A 16,141-nucleotide genomic window follows, 5' to 3' on the forward strand; every position below is an offset into this window, starting at 1 on the left:
CACTGTCGGAGAGGCAGTACTGAGGGAGTGTGGCACTGTCGGAGGGGCAGTACTGAGGGATTGTGGCACTGTCGGAGGGGCACCACAGAGGAAGTGTGTCACTGTCGGTGGGACAGGACTGAGGGAGTGTGGCACTGTCGGAGGGGCAGTATTGCCGGATTGTGGCACAGATGGAGGGTCAGCACTGAGGGAGTGTGGCACTGTCGGAGGGGCACTACTGAGGGAGTGTGTCACTGTCGGAGGGGCACTACTGAGGGAGTGTGGCACTGTCGGAGGGGCACCACTGAGGGAGTGTGGCACTGTCGAAGGGGTAGTACTGAGGGAGTGTGTCACTGTCGGAGGGGCACTACTGAGGGTGTGTGGCACTGTCGGAGGGGTAGTACTGAGGGAGTGTGGCACTGTAGGAGGGGCACTACTGAGGGAGTTTGGCACTGTCGGAAGGGCAGTACTGAGGGAGTGTGGCACTGTTGAAGGGGCACTACTGAGGAAGTGTGGCACTGTCGGAGGGGCTGTACTGAGGGAGCGTGGCACTATCGAAGGGGCACTACTGAGGGAGTGTGGCACTGTCGGAGGGGCAGTACTGAGGGAGTGTGGCACTGTCGGAATTGCAGTACAGAGGGAGTGTGGCACTGTTGAAGGGGCACTACTGAGGAAGTGTGGCACTGTCGGAGGGGCTGTACTGAGGGAGCGTGGTACTATCGAAGGGGCACTACTGAGGGAGTGTGGCACTGTCGGAGGGGCACTACTGAGGGAGTGTGTCACTGTCGGAGGGGCACTACTGAGGGAGTGTGGCACTGTCGGAGGGGCACCACTGAGGGAGTGTGGCACTGTCGAAGGGGTAGTACTGAGGGAGTGTGTCACTGTCGGAGGGGCACTACTGAGGGTGTGTGGCACTGTCGGAGGGGTAGTACGGAGGGAGTGTGGCACTGTAGGAGGGGCACTACTGAGGGAGTTTGGCACTGTCGGAAGGGCTGTACTGAGGGAGTGTGACACTGTCGGAAGGGCAGTCCTGAGGGAGTGTGGCACTGTCGAAGGGGCAGTACTGACGGAGTGTGTCACTGTCGATGGGGCAGTACTGAGGGAGTGTGGCACTGTCGGAAGGGCAGTAGTGAGGGAGTGTGGCACTGTCTGTGGGGAACTACTGAGCGAGTGTGGCGCAGTTGGAGGGTCAGTACTGAGGGTGTGTGGCACTGTCGGAGGGGCACTAGTGAGGGAGTGTGGCACTGTCGAAGGGGCACTACTGAGGGAGTGTGGCACAGTCGGAGGAGGCAGTACGGAAGGAGTGTGGCACTGTCGGAAGGGCAGTACTGAGGGAGTGCGGCACTGTCGGAGGGGCACTACTGAGGGAGTGTGGCACTGTCGGAGGGGCAGTACTGAGGGAGTGTGGCAATGTGGGAAGGGCAGTACTGAGGGAGTGTGGCACTGTCGGACGGGCAGTATTGCGGGAGTGTGGCACAGTTGGCGGGTCAGCACTGAGGAAGTGTGGCACTGTCGGAGAGGCACTACTGAAGGAGTGTGGCAATGTCGAAGGGGCAGTGCTGAGGGTGTGTGGCACTGTCGGAGGGGCACCACTGAGGGAGTGTGGCAATGTCGAAGGGGCAGTACTGAGGGAGTGTGGCACTGTCGGAGGGGCATTACTGAGGGAGTGTGGCACAGTTGGAGGGTCAGTACTGAGGGAGTGTGGCACTGTCGGAGGGGCAGTAATGAGGGAGTGTGGCACTATCGGAGGGGCAGTACTGAGGGAGTGAGGAACTTTCGGAGGTGCAGTACTGAGGGACTGTGGCACTGTGGGAGGGGCAGTACTGAGGGAGTGAGGAACTGTCGGAGGGGCAGTACTGTGGGAGTGTGACACTGTCGAAGGGGCAGTACTGAGGGAGTGTGGCACTATCGGAGGGGCAGTACAGAGGGAGTGCGATACGGTCGGAGGGACAGTAATGAGGGACTGTGGCACTTTCGGAGGAGCACTTCTGAGGGAGTGTGGCACTGTCGGAGGGGCAGTATTGAGGGAGTGTGGCACTGTCGGAGGGGCAGTAGTGAGGTAGTGTGGCAATGTCGAAGGGGCAGTACTGAGGGAGTGTGGCACTGTCGGAGGGGCAGTAATGAGGGATTGTGGCACTGTCGGAGGGGCAGTAATGAGAGAGAGTGGCACTGTCGGAGGGGCAGTACTGAGGGACTGTGGCACTGTCGGAGGGGCAGTACTGAGGGAGTGTGGCACGGTCGGAGGGCTGTACTGAGGGAGTGTGAAACTGTCGAAGGGGCAGTACTGAGGGAGTGTGGCACGGTCGGAGATGCAGAAATGATGGAGAGTGGCATTTTAGGAGGAGCACTACTGAGGGAGTGTGAGAACGTCGGAGGGGCAGTACTGAGGGAGTGTGGCACGGTCGGAGGTGCAGAAATGATGGAGTGTGGCATTTTCGGAGGAGCACTACTGAGGTTGTGTGCGAACGTCGGAGGGGCAGTACTGAGGGAGTGTGGCACTGTCGGAGGGCAGTGCTGAGGGCGTGTGGCACTGTCGAAGGGGCACTACTGAGGAAGTGTGGCACTGTCGGAGGGGCAGTACTGAGGGAGCGTGGCACTGTCGAAGGGGCACTACTGAGGGAGTGTGGCACTGTCGGAGGGGCAGTACTGAGGGAGTGTGGCACTGTCAGAGGGGCAGTACTGAGGGAGTGTGGCACTGTCGGAAGGGCAGTACTGAGGGAGTGTGGCACTGTTGAAGGGGCACTACTGAGGAAGTGTGGCACTGTCGGAGGGGCAGTACTGAGGGAGAGTGGCACTGTCGGAATTGCAGTACAGAGGGAGTGTGGCACTGTTGAAGGGGCACTACTGAGGAAGTGTGGCACTGTCGGAGGGGCTGTACTGAGGGAGCGTGGGACTATCGAAGGGGCACTACTGAGGGAGTGTGGCACTGTCGGAGGGGCAGTACTGAGGGAGTGTGGCACTGTCGAAGGGGCACTACTGAGGGAGTGTGGCACTGTCGGAAGGGCAGTACTTAGGGAGTGTGGCACTGTCGGAAGGGCAGCACTGAGGGAGCGTGGCACTGTCGGAGGGGCAGTGATGAGGGAGTGTGACACTGTCGGAGAGGCAGTACTGAGGGAGTGTGGCACTGTCGGAGGGGCAGTACTGAGGGATTGTGGCACTGTCGGAGGGGCACTACAGAGGAAGTGTGTCACTGTCGGTGGGACAGGACTGAGGGAGTGTGGCACTGTCGGAGGGGCAGTATTGCCGGATTGTGGCACAGATGGAGGGTCAGCACTGAGGGAGTGTGGCACTGTCGGAGGGGCACTACTGAGGGAGTGTGTCACTGTCGGAGGGGCACTACTGAGGGAGTGTGGCACTGTCGGAGGGGCACCACTGAGGGAGTGTGGCACAGTTGGAGGGTCAGTACTGAGGGTGTGTGGCACTGTCGGAGGGGTAGTACTGAGGGAGTGTGGCACTGTAGGAGGGGCACTACTGAGGGAGTTTGGCACTGTCGGAAGGGCTGTACTGAGGGAGTGTGACACTGTCGGAAGGGCAGTACTGAGGGAGTGTGGCACTGTCGAAGGGGCAGTACTGAGGGAGTGTGTCACTGTCGATGGGGCAGTACTGAGGGAGTGTGGCACTGTCGGAAGGGCAGTAGTGAGGGAGTGTGGCACTGTCTGTGGGGAACTACTGAGCGAGTGTGGCGCAGTTGGAGGGTCAGTACTGAGGGTGTGTGGCACTGTCGGAGGGGCACTAGTGAGGGAGTGTGGCACTGTCGAAGGGGCACTACTGAGGGAGTGTGGCACAGTCGGAGGAGGCAGTACGGAAGGAGTGTGGCACTGTCGGAAGGGCAGTACTGAGGGAGTGCGGCACTGTCGGAGGGGCACTACTGAGGGAGTGTGGCACTGTCGGAGGGGCAGTACTGAGGGAGTGTGGCAATGTGGGAAGGGCAGTACTGAGGGAGTGTGGCACTGTCGGACGGGCAGTATTGCGGGAGTGTGGCACAGTTGGCGGGTCAGCACTGAGGAAGTGTGGCACTGTCGGAGGGGCACTACTGAAGGAGTGTGGCAATGTCGAAGGGGCAGTGCTGAGGGAGTGTGGCACTGTCGGAGGGGCACCACTGAGGGAGTGTGGCAATGTCGAAGGGGCAGTACTGAGGGAGTGTGGCACTGTCGGAGGGGCATTACTGAGGGAGTGTGGCACAGTTGGAGGGTCAGTACTGAGGGAGTGTGGCACTGTCGGAGGGGCAGTAATGAGGGAGTGTGGCACTGTCGGAGGGGCAGTACTGAGGGAGTGAGGAACTTTCGGAGGGGCAGTACTGAGGGACTGTGGCACTGTGGGAGGGGCAGTACTGAGGGAATGAGGAACTGTCGGAGGGGCAGTACTGTGGGAGTGTGACACTGTCGAAGGGGCAGTACTGAGGGAGTGTGGCACTATCGGAGGGGCAGTACAGAGGGAGGGCGATACGGTCGGAGGGACAGTAATGAGGGACTGTGGCACTTTCGGAGGAGCACTTCTGAGGGAGTGTGGCACTGTCGGAGGGGCAGTATTGAGGGAGTGTGGCACTGTCGGAGGGGCAGTACTGAGGGACTGTGGCACTGTCGGAGGGGCAGTACTGAGGGAGAGTGGCACGGTCGGAGGGCTGTACTGAGGGAGTGTGAAACTGTCGAAGGGGCAGTACTGAGGGAGTGTGGCACGGTCGGAGATGCAGAAATGATGGAGAGTGGCATTTTAGGAGGAGCACTACTGAGGGAGTGTGAGAACGTCGGAGGGGCAGTACTGAGGGAGTGTGGCACGGTCGGAGGTGCAGAAATGATGGAGTGTGGCATTTTCGGAGGAGCACTACTGAGGTTGTGTGTGAACGTCGGAGGGGCAGTACTGAGGGAGTGTGGCACTGTCGGAGGGCAGTGCTGAGGGCGTGTGGCACTGTCGGAGGGGCAGTACTGAGGGAGTGAGGCACTGTCGGAGGGGCACTACTGAGGGAGTGTGGCACTGTCGGAGGGGCAGTACTGAGGGAGTGTGGCACAGTCGGAAGGGCAGTACTGAGGGAGTGTGGCACTGTCGGAGGCGCACAACTGAGGGAGTGTGGTTCATTCGGAGGGGCACTACTGAATGACTGTGGCACTGTCGGAGGGGGAGGACAGAGGGAGTGTGGCACTGTCGGAAGGGCAGTCCTGAGGGAGTGTGGCACTGTCGAAGGGGCAGTACTGAGGGAGTGTGTCACTGTCGATGGGGCAGCACTGAGGGAGTGTGGCACTGTCGGAAGGGCAGTAGTGAGGGAGTGTGGCACTGTCTGTGGGGAACTACTGAGCGAGTGTGGCGCAGTTGGAGGGTCAGTACTGAGGGTGTGTGGCACTGTCGGAGGGGCACTAGTGAGGGAGTGTGGCACTGTCGAAGGGGCACTACTGAGGGAGTGTGGCACAGTCGGAGGAGGCAGTACGGAAGGAGTGTGGCACTGTCGGAAGGGCAGTACTGAGGGAGTGCGGCACTGTCGGAGGGGCACTACTGAGGGAGTGTGGCACTGTCGGAGGGGCAGTACTGAGGGAGTGTGGCAATGTGGGAAGGGCAGTACTGAGGGAGTGTGGCACTGTCGGACGGGCAGTATTGCGGGAGTGTGGCACAGTTGGCGGGTCAGCACTGAGGAAGTGTGGCACTGTCGGAGGGGCACTACTGAAGGAGTGTGGCAATGTCGAAGGGGCAGTGCTGAGGGAGTGTGGCACTGTCGGAGGGGCACCACTGAGGGAGTGTGGCAATGTCGAAGGGGCAGTACTGAGGGAGTGTGGCACTGTCGGAGGGGCATTACTGAGGGAGTGTGGCACAGTTGGAGGGTCAGTACTGAGGGAGTGTGGCACTGTCGGAGGGGCAGTAATGAGGGAGTGTGGCACTGTCGGAGGGGCAGTACTGAGGGAGTGAGGAACTTTCGGAGGGGCAGTACTGAGGGACTGTGGCACTGTGGGAGGGGCAGTACTGAGGGAGTGAGGAACTGTCGGAGGGGCAGTACTGTGGGAGTGTGACACTGTCGAAGGGGCAGTACTGAGGGAGTGTGGCACTATCGGAGGGGCAGTACAGAGGGAGTGCGATACGGTCGGAGGGACAGTAATGAGGGACTGTGGCACTTTCGGAGGAGCACTTCTGAGGGAGTGTGGCACTGTCGGAGGGGCAGTATTGAGGGAGTGTGGCACTGTCGGAGGGGCAGTACTGAGGGACTGTGGCACTGTCGGAGGGGCAGTACTGAGGGAGTGTGGCACGGTCGGAGGGCTGTACTGAGGGAGTGTGAAACTGTCGAAGGGGCAGTACTGAGGGAGTGTGGCACGGTCGGAGATGCAGAAATGATGGAGAGTGGCATTTTAGGAGGAGCACTACTGAGGGAGTGTGAGAACGTCGGAGGGGCAGTACTGAGGGAGTGTGGCACGGTCGGAGGTGCAGAAATGATGGAGAGTGGCATTTTCGGAGGAGCACTACTGAGGTTGTGTGCGAACGTCGGAGGGGCAGTACTGAGGGAGTGTGGCACTGTCGGAGGGCAGTGCTGAGGGCGTGTGGCACTGTCGGAGGGGCAGTACTGAGGGAGTGAGGCACTGTCGGAGGGGCACTACTGAGGGAGTGTGGCACTGTCGGAGGGGCAGTACTGAGGGAGTGTGGCACAGTCGGAAGGGCAGTACTGAGGGAGTGTGGCACTGTCGGAGGCGCACAACTGAGGGAGTGTGGTTCATTCGGAGGGGCACTACTGAATGACTGTGGCACTGTCGGAGGGGGAGGACAGAGGGAGTGTGGCACTGTCGGAAGGGCAGTCCTGAGGGAGTGTGGCACTGTCGGAAGGGCAGTACTGCGAGAGTGCTGCACTGTCGGAGGGGCACTACAGAAGGAGTGTGGCACGGTCTGAGGGGCACTATTGAGGGTGTGTGGCACTGTCGGAGGGGCAGTACAGAGGAAGGGTGGCACTGTCGGAAGGGCAGTACTGAGGGAGTGTGGCACTGTCGAAGGGGCACTACTGAGGATGTGTGGCACTGTCGGAGGGGCAGTACTGAGGGAGCGTGGCACTGTCGGAGGGGCAGTGCGGAAGGAGTGTGGCACTGTCGGAAGGGCAGTACTGAGGGAGTGTGGCACTGTCGGAAGGGCAGTACTGAGGGATTGTGGCACTGTCGAAGGGTCACTACTGAGGCAGTGTGGCACTGACGGAGGGGCAGTACTGAGGGAGCGTGGCACTGTCGGAGGGGCACTACTGAGGGAGTGCTGCACTGTCGGAGGGTCACTGCAGACGGAGTGTGGCACGGTCAGAGGGGCACTACTGAGGGAGAGTGGCACTGTCAGAGGGGCACTACTGAGGGAGTGTGGCACTGTCGAAGTGGCAGTACTGAGGGAGTGCTGCACTGTCGGAGGGGCACTACAGACGGTATGTGGCACGGTCGGAGGGGCAGTACTGAGGAAGTGTGGCACTGTCGGAGGGGCAGTACTGAGGGAGCGTGGCACTGTCGAAGGGGCACTACTGAGGGAGTGTGGCACTGTCGGAGGGGCAGTACTGAGGGAGTGCTGCACTGTCGGAGGGGCAGTATTGCGGGAGTGTGGCACAGTTGGCGGGTCAGCACTGAGGAAGTGTGGCACTGTCGGAGGGGCACTACTGAAGGAGTGTGGCAATGTCGAAGGGGCAGTGCTGAGGGAGTGTGGCACTGTCGGAGGGGCACCACTGAGGGAGTGTGGCAATGTCGGAGGGGCATTACTGAGGGAGTGTGGCACTGTCGGAGGGGCACCACTGAGGGAGTGTGGCACTGTCGGAGGGGCACCACTGAGGGAGTGTGGCACTGTCGGAGGGGCACCACTGAGGGAGTGTGGCACTGTCGGAGGGGCACCACTGAGGGAGTGTGGCACTGTCGGAGGGGCATTACTGAGGGAGTGTGGCACAGTTGGAGGGTCAGTACTGAGGGAGTGTGGCACTGTCGGAGGGGCAGTAATGAGGGAGTGTGGCACTGTCGGAGGGGCAGTACTGAGGGAGTGAGGAACTTTCGGAGGGGCAGTACTGAGGGACTGTGGCACTGTGGGAGGGGCAGTACTGAGGGAGTGAGGAACTGTCGGAGGGGCAGTACTGTGGGAGTGTGACACTGTCGAAGGGGCAGTACTGAGGGAGTGTGGCAATGTCGAAGGGGCAGTACTGAGGGAGTGTGGCACTGTCGGAGGGGCAGTAATGAGGGATTGTGACACTGTCGGAGGGTCACTACAGAGGAAGTGTGTCACTGTCGGTGGGACAGGACTGAGGGATTGTGGCACTGTCGGAGGGGCAGTAATGAGAGAGAGTGGCACTGTCGGAGGGGCAGTACTGAGGGACTGTGGCACTGTCGGAGGGGCAGTACTGAGGGAGGGTGGCACGGTCGGAGGGCTGTACTGAGGGAGTGTGAAACTGTCGAAGGGGCAGTACTGAGGGAGTGTGGCACGGTCGGAGATGCAGAAATGATGGAGAGTGGCATTTTAGGAGGAGCACTACTGAGGGAGTGTGAGAACGTCGGAGGGGCAGTACTGAGGGAGTGTGGCACGGTCGGAGGTGCAGAAATGATGGAGTGTGGCATTTTCGGAGGAGCACTACTGAGGGAGTGTGCGAACGTCGGAGGGGCAGTACTGAGGGAGTGTGGCACTGTCGGAGGGCAGTGCTGAGGGCGTGTGGCACAGTCGGAAGGGCAGTACTGAGGGAGTGAGGCACTGTCGGAGGGGCACTACTGAGGGAGTGTGGCACAGTCGGAAGGGCAGTACTGAGGGAGTGTGGCACTGTCGGAGGGGGAGGACAGAGGGAGTGTGGCACTGTCGGAAGGGCAGTCCTGAGGGAGTGTGGCACTGTCGGAAGGGCAGTACTGCAGGAGTGCTGCACTGTCGGAGGGGCACTACAGGAGGAGTGTGGCACGGTCTGAGGGGCACTATTGAGGGTGTGTGGCACTGTCGGAGGGGCAGTACAGAGGAAGGGTGGCACTGTCGAAGGGGCACTACTGAGGATGTGTGGCACTGTCGGAGGGGCAGTACTGAGGTAGCGTGGCACTGTCGAAGGGGCACTACTGAGGTAGTGTGGCACTGTCGGAGGGGCAGTGCGGAAGGAGTGTGGCACTGTCGGAAGGGCAGTACTGAGGGAGTGTGGCACTGTCGGAGGGGCAGTAGTGAGGGAGTGTGGCACTGTCGGAGAGGCAGTAATGAGGGATTGTGGCACTGTCGGTGGGGCACTTCAGAGGAAGTGTGTCACTGTCGGTGGGACAGGACTGAGGGATTGTGGCACTGTCGGAGGGGCAGTAATGAGAGAGAGTGGCACTGTCGGAGGGGCAGTACTGAGGGACTGTGGCACTGTCGGAGGGGCAGTACTGAGGGAGTGTGGCACGGTCGGAGGGCTGTACTGAGGGAGTGTGACACTGTCGAAGGGGCAGTACTGAGGGAGTGCTGCACTATCGGAGGGGCAGTACAGAGGGAGTGCGATACGGTCGGAGGGACAGTAATGAGGGACTGTGGCACTTTCGGAGGAGCACTTCTGAGGGAGTGTGGCACTGTCGGAGGGGCAGTATTGAGGGAATGTGGCACTGTCGGAGGGGCAGTAGTGAGGTAGTGTGGCAATGTCGAAGGGGCAGTACTGAGGTAGTGTGGCACTGTCGGAGGGGCAGTAATGAGGGATTGTGACACTGTCGGAGGGGCACTACAGAGGAAGTGTGTCACTGTCGGTGGGACAGGACTGAGGGATTGTGGCACTGTCGGAGGGGCAGTAATGAGAGAGAGTGGCACTGTCGGAGGGGCAGTACTGAGGAACTGTGGCACTGTCGGAGGGGCAGTACTGAGGGAGTGTGGCACGGTCGGAGGGTTGTACTGAGGGAGTGTGAAACTGTCGAAGGGGCAGTACTGAGGGAGTGTGGCACGGTCGGAGATGCAGAAATGATGGAGAGTGGCATTTTAGGAGGAGCACTACTGAGGGAGTGTGAGAACGTCGGAGGGGCAGTACTGAGGGAGTGTGGCACGGTCGGAGGTGCAGAAATGATGGAGTGTGGCATTTTCGGAGGAGCACTACTGAGGTTGTGTGCGAACGTCGGAGGGGCAGTACTGAGGGAGTGTGGCACTGTCGGAGGGCAGTGCTGAGGGCGTGTGGCACTGTCGGAGGGGCAGTACTGAGGGAGTGAGGCACTGTCGGAGGGGCACTACTGAGGGAGTGTGGCACTGTCGGAGGGGCAGTACTGAGGGAGTGTGGCACAGTCGGAAGGGCAGTACTGAGGGAGTGTGGCACTGTAGGAGGCGCACAACTGAGGGAGTGTGGTTCATTCGGAGGGGCACTACTGAATGACTGTGGCACTGTCGGAGGGGGAGGACAGAGGGAGTGTGGCACTGTCGGAAGGGCAGTCCTGAGGGAGTGTGGCACTGTCGGAAGGGCAGTACTGCGGGAGTGCTGCACTGTCGGAGGGGCACTACAGAAGGAGTGTGGCACGGTCTGAGGGGCACTATTGAGGGTGTGTGGCACTGTCGGAGGGGCAGTACAGAGGAAGGGTGGCACTGTCGGAAGGGCAGTACTGAGGGAGTGTGGCACTGTCGAAGGGGCACTACTGAGGATGTGTGGCACTGTCGGAGGGGCAGTACTGAGGGAGTGTGACACTGTCGAAGGGGCAGTACTGAGGGAGTGTGGCACTATCGGAGGGGCAGTACAGAGGGAGTGCGATACGGTCGGAGGGACAGTAATGAGGGACTGTGGCACTTTCGGAGGAGCACTTCTGAGGGAGTGTGGCACTGTCGGAGGGGCAGTATTGAGGGAGTGTGGCACTGTCGGAGGGGCAGTAGTGAGGTAGTGTGGCAATGTCGAAGGGGCAGTACTGAGGGAGTGTGGCACTGTCGGAGGGGCAGTAATGAGGGATTGTGACACTGTCGGAGGGGCACTACAGAGGAAGTGTGTCACTGTCGGTGGGACAGGACTGAGGGATTGTGGCACTGTCGGAGGGGCAGTAATGAGAGAGAGTGGCACTGTCGGAGGGGCAGTACTGAGGGACTGTGGCACTGTCGGAGGGGCAGTACTGAGGGAGTGTGGCACGGTCGGAGGGCTGTACTGAGGGAGTGTGAAACTGTCGAAGGGGCAGTACTGAGGGAGTGTGGCACGGTCGGAGATGCAGAAATGATGGAGAGTGGCATTTTAGGAGGAGCACTACTGAGGGAGTGTGAGAACGTCGGAGGGGCAGTACTGAGGGAGTGTGGCACGGTCGGAGGTGCAGAAATGATGGAGTGTGGCATTTTCGGAGGAGCACTACTGAGGTTGTGTGCGAACGTCGGAGGGGCAGTACTGAGGGAGTGTGGCACTGTCGGAGGGCAGTGCTGAGGGCGTGTGGCACTGTCGAAGGGGCACTACTGAGGAAGTGTGGCACTGTCGGAGGGGCAGTACTGAGGGAGCGTGGCACTGTCGAAGGGGCACTACTGAGGGAGTGTGGCACTGTCGGAGGGGCAGTACTGAGGGAGTGTGGCACTGTCAGAGGGGCAGTACTGAGGGAGTGTGGCACTGTCGGAAGGGCAGTACTGAGGGAGTGTGGCACTGTTGAAGGGGCACTACTGAGGAAGTGTGGCACTGTCGGAGGGGCTGTACTGAGGGAGCGTGGCACTATCGAAGGGGCACTACTGAGGGAGTGTGGCACTGTCGGAGGGGCAGTACTGAGGGAGAGTGGCACTGTCGGAATTGCAGTACAGTGGGAGTGTGGCACTGTTGAAGGGGCACTACTGAGGAAGTGTGGCACTGTCGGAGGGGCTGTACTGAGGGAGTGTGGCACAGTCGGAAGGGCAGTACTGAGGGAGTGTGGCACTGTAGGAGGCGCACAACTGAGGGAGTGTGGTTCATTCGGAGGGGCACTACTGAATGACTGTGGCACTGTCGGAGGGGGAGGACAGAGGGAGTCTGGCACTGTCGGAAGGGCAGTCCTGAGGGAGTGTGGCACTGTCGGAAGGGCAGTACTGCGGGAGTGCTGCACTGTCGGAGGGGCACTACAGAAGGAGTGTGGCACGGTCTGAGGGGCACTATTGAGGGTGTGTGGCACTGTCGGAGGGGCAGTACAGAGGAAGGGTGGCACTGTCGGAAGGGCAGTACTGAGGGAGTGTGGCACTGTCGAAGGGGCACTACTGAGGATGTGTGGCACTGTCGGAGGGGCAGTACTGAGGGAGTGTGACACTGTCGAAGGGGCAGTACTGAGGGAGTGTGGCACTATCGGAGGGGCAGTACAGAGGGAGTGCGATACGGTCGGAGGGACAGTAATGAGGGACTGTGGCACTTTCGGAGGAGCACTTCTGAGGGAGTGTGGCACTGTCGGAGGGGCAGTATTGAGGGAGTGTGGCACTGTCGGAGGGGCAGTAGTGAGGTAGTGTGGCAATGTCGAAGGGGCAGTACTGAGGGAGTGTGGCACTGTCGGAGGGGCAGTAATGAGGGATTGTGACACTGTCGGAGGGGCACTACAGAGGAAGTGTGTCACTGTCGGTGGGACAGGACTGAGGGATTGTGGCACTGTCGGAGGGGCAGTAATGAGAGAGAGTGGCACTGTCGGAGGGGCAGTACTGAGGGACTGTGGCACTGTCGGAGGGGCAGTACTGAGGGAGTGTGGCACGGTCGGAGGGCTGTACTGAGGGAGTGTGAAACTGTCGAAGGGGCAGTACTGAGGGAGTGTGGCACGGTCGGAGATGCAGAAATGATGGAGAGTGGCATTTTAGGAGGAGCACTACTGAGGGAGTGTGAGAACGTCGGAGGGGCAGTACTGAGGGAGTGTGGCACGGTCGGAGGTGCAGAAATGATGGAGTGTGGCATTTTCGGAGGAGCACTACTGAGGTTGTGTGCGAACGTCGGAGGGGCAGTACTGAGGGAGTGTGGCACTGTCGGAGGGCAGTGCTGAGGGCGTGTGGCACTGTCGAAGGGGCACTACTGAGGAAGTGTGGCACTGTCGGAGGGGCAGTACTGAGGGAGCGTGGCACTGTCGAAGGGGCACTACTGAGGGAGTGTGGCACTGTCGGAGGGGCAGTACTGAGGGAGTGTGGCACTGTCAGAGGGGCAGTACTGAGGGAGTGTGGCACTGTCGGAAGGGCAGTACTGAGGGAGTGTGGCACTGTTGAAGGGGCACTACTGAGGAAGTGTGGCACTGTCGGAGGGGCTGTACTGAGGGAGCGTGGCACTATCGAAGGGGCACTACTGAGGGAGTGTGGCACTGTCGGAGGGGCAGTACTGAGGGAGAGTGGCACTGTCGGAATTGCAGTACAGAGGGAGTGTGGCACTGTTGAAGGGGCACTACTGAGGAAGTGTGGCACTGTCGGAGGGGCTGTACTGAGGGAGCGTGGCACTATCGAAGGGGCACTACTGAGGGAGTGTGGCACTGTCGGAGGGGCAGTACTGAGGGAGTGTGGCACTGTCGAAGGGGCACTACTGAGGGAGTGTGGCACTGTCGGAAGGGCAGTACTGAGGGAGTGTGGCACTGTCGGAAGGGCAGCACTGAGGGAGCGTGGCACTGTCGGAGGGGCAGTGATGAGGGAGTGTGACACTGTCGGAGAGGCAGTACTGAGGGAGTGTGGCACTGTCGGAGGGGCAGTACTGAGGGATTGTGGCACTGTCGGAGGGGCACTACAGAGGAAGTGTGTCACTGTCGGTGGGACAGGACTGAGGGAGTGTGGCACTGTCGGAGGGGCACTACTGAGGGAGTGTGTCACTGTCGGAGGGGCACTACTGAGGGAGTGTGGCACTGTCGGAGGGGCACTACTGAGGGAGTGTGTCACTGTCGGAGGGGCACTACTGAGGGAGTGTGGCACTGTCGGAGGGGCACCACTGAGGGAGTGTGGCACAGTTGGAGGGTCAGTACTGAGGGTGTGTGGCACTGTCGGAGGGGCACTACTGAGGGAGTTTGGCACTGTCGGAAGGGCTGTACTGAGGGAGTGTGACACTGTCGGAAGGGCAGTACTGAGGGAGTGTGGCACTGTCGAAGGGGCAGTACTGAGGGAGTGTGTCACTGTCGATGGGGCAGTACTGAGGGAGTGTGGCACTGTCGGAAGGGCAGTAGTGAGGGAGTGTGGCACTGTCTGTGGGGAACTACTGAGGGAGTGTGGCACAGTCGGAGGAGGCAGTACGGAAGGAGTGTGGCACTGTCGGAAGGGCAGTACTGAGGGAGTGCGGCACTGTCGGAGGGGCACTACTGAGGGAGTGTGGCACTGTCGGAGGGGCAGTACTGAGGGAGTGTGGCAATGTGGGAAGGGCAGTACTGAGGGAGTGTGGCACTGTCGGACGGGCAGTATTGCGGGAGTGTGGCACAGTTGGCGGGTCAGCACTGAGGAAGTGTGGCACTGTCGGAGGGGCACTACTGAAGGAGTGTGGCAATGTCGAAGGGGCAGTGCTGAGGGAGTGTGGCACTGTCGGAGGGGCACCACTGAGGGAGTGTGGCAATGTCGAAGGGGCAGTACTGAGGGAGTGTGGCACTGTCGGAGGGGCATTACTGAGGGAGTGTGGCACAGTTGGAGGGTCAGTACTGAGGGAGTGTGGCACTGTCGGGGGGCAGTAATGAGGGAGTGTGGCACTGTCGGAGGGGCAGTACTGAGGGAGTGAGGAACTTTCGGAGGGGCAGTACTGAGGGACTGTGGCACTGTGGGAGGGGCAGTACTGAGGGAGTGAGGAACTGTCGGAGGGGCAGTACTGTGGGAGTGTGACACTGTCGAAGGGGCAGTACTGAGGGAGTGTGGCACTATCGGAGGGGCAGTACAGAGGGAGGGCGATACGGTCGGAGGGACAGTAATGAGGGACTGTGGCACTTTCGGAGGAGCACTTCTGAGGGAGTGTGGCACTGTCGGAGGGGCAGTATTGAGGGAGTGTGGCACAGTCGGAGGGGCAGTACTGAGGGACTGTGGCACTGTCGGAGGGGCAGTACTGAGGGAGAGTGGCACGGTCGGAGGGCTGTACTGAGGGAGTGTGAAACTGTCGAAGGGGCAGTACTGAGGGAGTGTGGCACGGTCGGAGATGCAGAAATGATGGAGAGTGGCATTTTAGGAGGAGCACTACTGAGGGAGTGTGAGAACGTCGGAGGGGCAGTACTGAGGGAGTGTGGCACGGTCGGAGGTGCAGAAATGATGGAGTGTGGCATTTTCGGAGGAGCACTACTGAGGGAGTGTGCGAACGTCGGAGGGGCAGTACTGAGGGAGTGTGGCACTGTCGGAGGGCAGTGCTGAGGGCGTGTGGCACTGTCGGAGGGGCAGTACTGAGGGAGTGAGGCACTGTCGGAGGGGCACTACTGAGGGAGTGTGGCACTGTCGGAGGGGCAGTACTGAGGGAGTGTGGCACAGTCGGAAGGGCAGTACTGAGGGAGTGTGGCACTGTCGGAGGCGCACAACTGAGGGAGTGTGGTTCATTCGGAGGGGCACTACTGAATGACTGTGGCACTGTCGGAGGGGGAGGACAGAGGGAGTGTGGCACTGTCGGAAGGGCAGTCCTGAGGGAGTGTGGCACTGTCGAAGGGGCAGTACTGAGGGAGTGTGTCACTGTCGATGGGGCAGTACTGAGGGAGTGTGGCACTGTCGGAAGGGCAGTAGTGAGGGAGTGTGGCACTGTCTGTGGGGAACTACTGAGCGAGTGTGGCGCAGTTGGAGGGTCAGTACTGAGGGTGTGTGGCACTGTCGGAGGGGCACTAGTGAGGGAGTGTGGCACTGTCGAAGGGGCACTACTGAGGGAGTGTGGCACAGTCGGAGGAGGCAGTACGGAAGGAGTGTGGCACTGTCGGAAGGGCAGTACTGAGGGAGTGCGGCACTGTCGGAGGGGCACTACTGAGGGAGTGTGGCACTGTCGGAGGGGCAGTACTGAGGGAGTGTGGCAATGTGGGAAGGGCAGTACTGAGGGAGTGTGGCACTGTCGGACGGGCAGTATTGCGGGAGTGTGGCACAGTTGGCGGGTCAGCACTGAGGAAGTGTGGCACTGTCGGAGGGGCACTACTGAAGGAGTGTGGCAATGTCGAAGGGGCAGTGCTGAGGGAGTGTGGCACTGTCGGAGGGGCACCACTGAGGGAGTGTGGCAATGTCGAAGGGGCAGTACTGAGGGAGTGTGGCACTGTCGGAGGGGCATTACTGAGGGAGTGTGGCACAGTTGGAGGGTCAGTACTGAGGGAGTGTGGCACTGTCGGAGGGGCAGTAATGAGGGAGTGTGGCACTGTCGGAGGGGCAGTACTGAGGGAGTGAGGAACTTTCGGAGGGGCAG

The sequence above is a fragment of the Heterodontus francisci genome, chromosome 17, assembly GCF_036365525.1.
Source record: "Heterodontus francisci isolate sHetFra1 chromosome 17, sHetFra1.hap1, whole genome shotgun sequence".
Lineage (NCBI taxonomy): Eukaryota > Metazoa > Chordata > Chondrichthyes > Heterodontiformes > Heterodontidae > Heterodontus > Heterodontus francisci.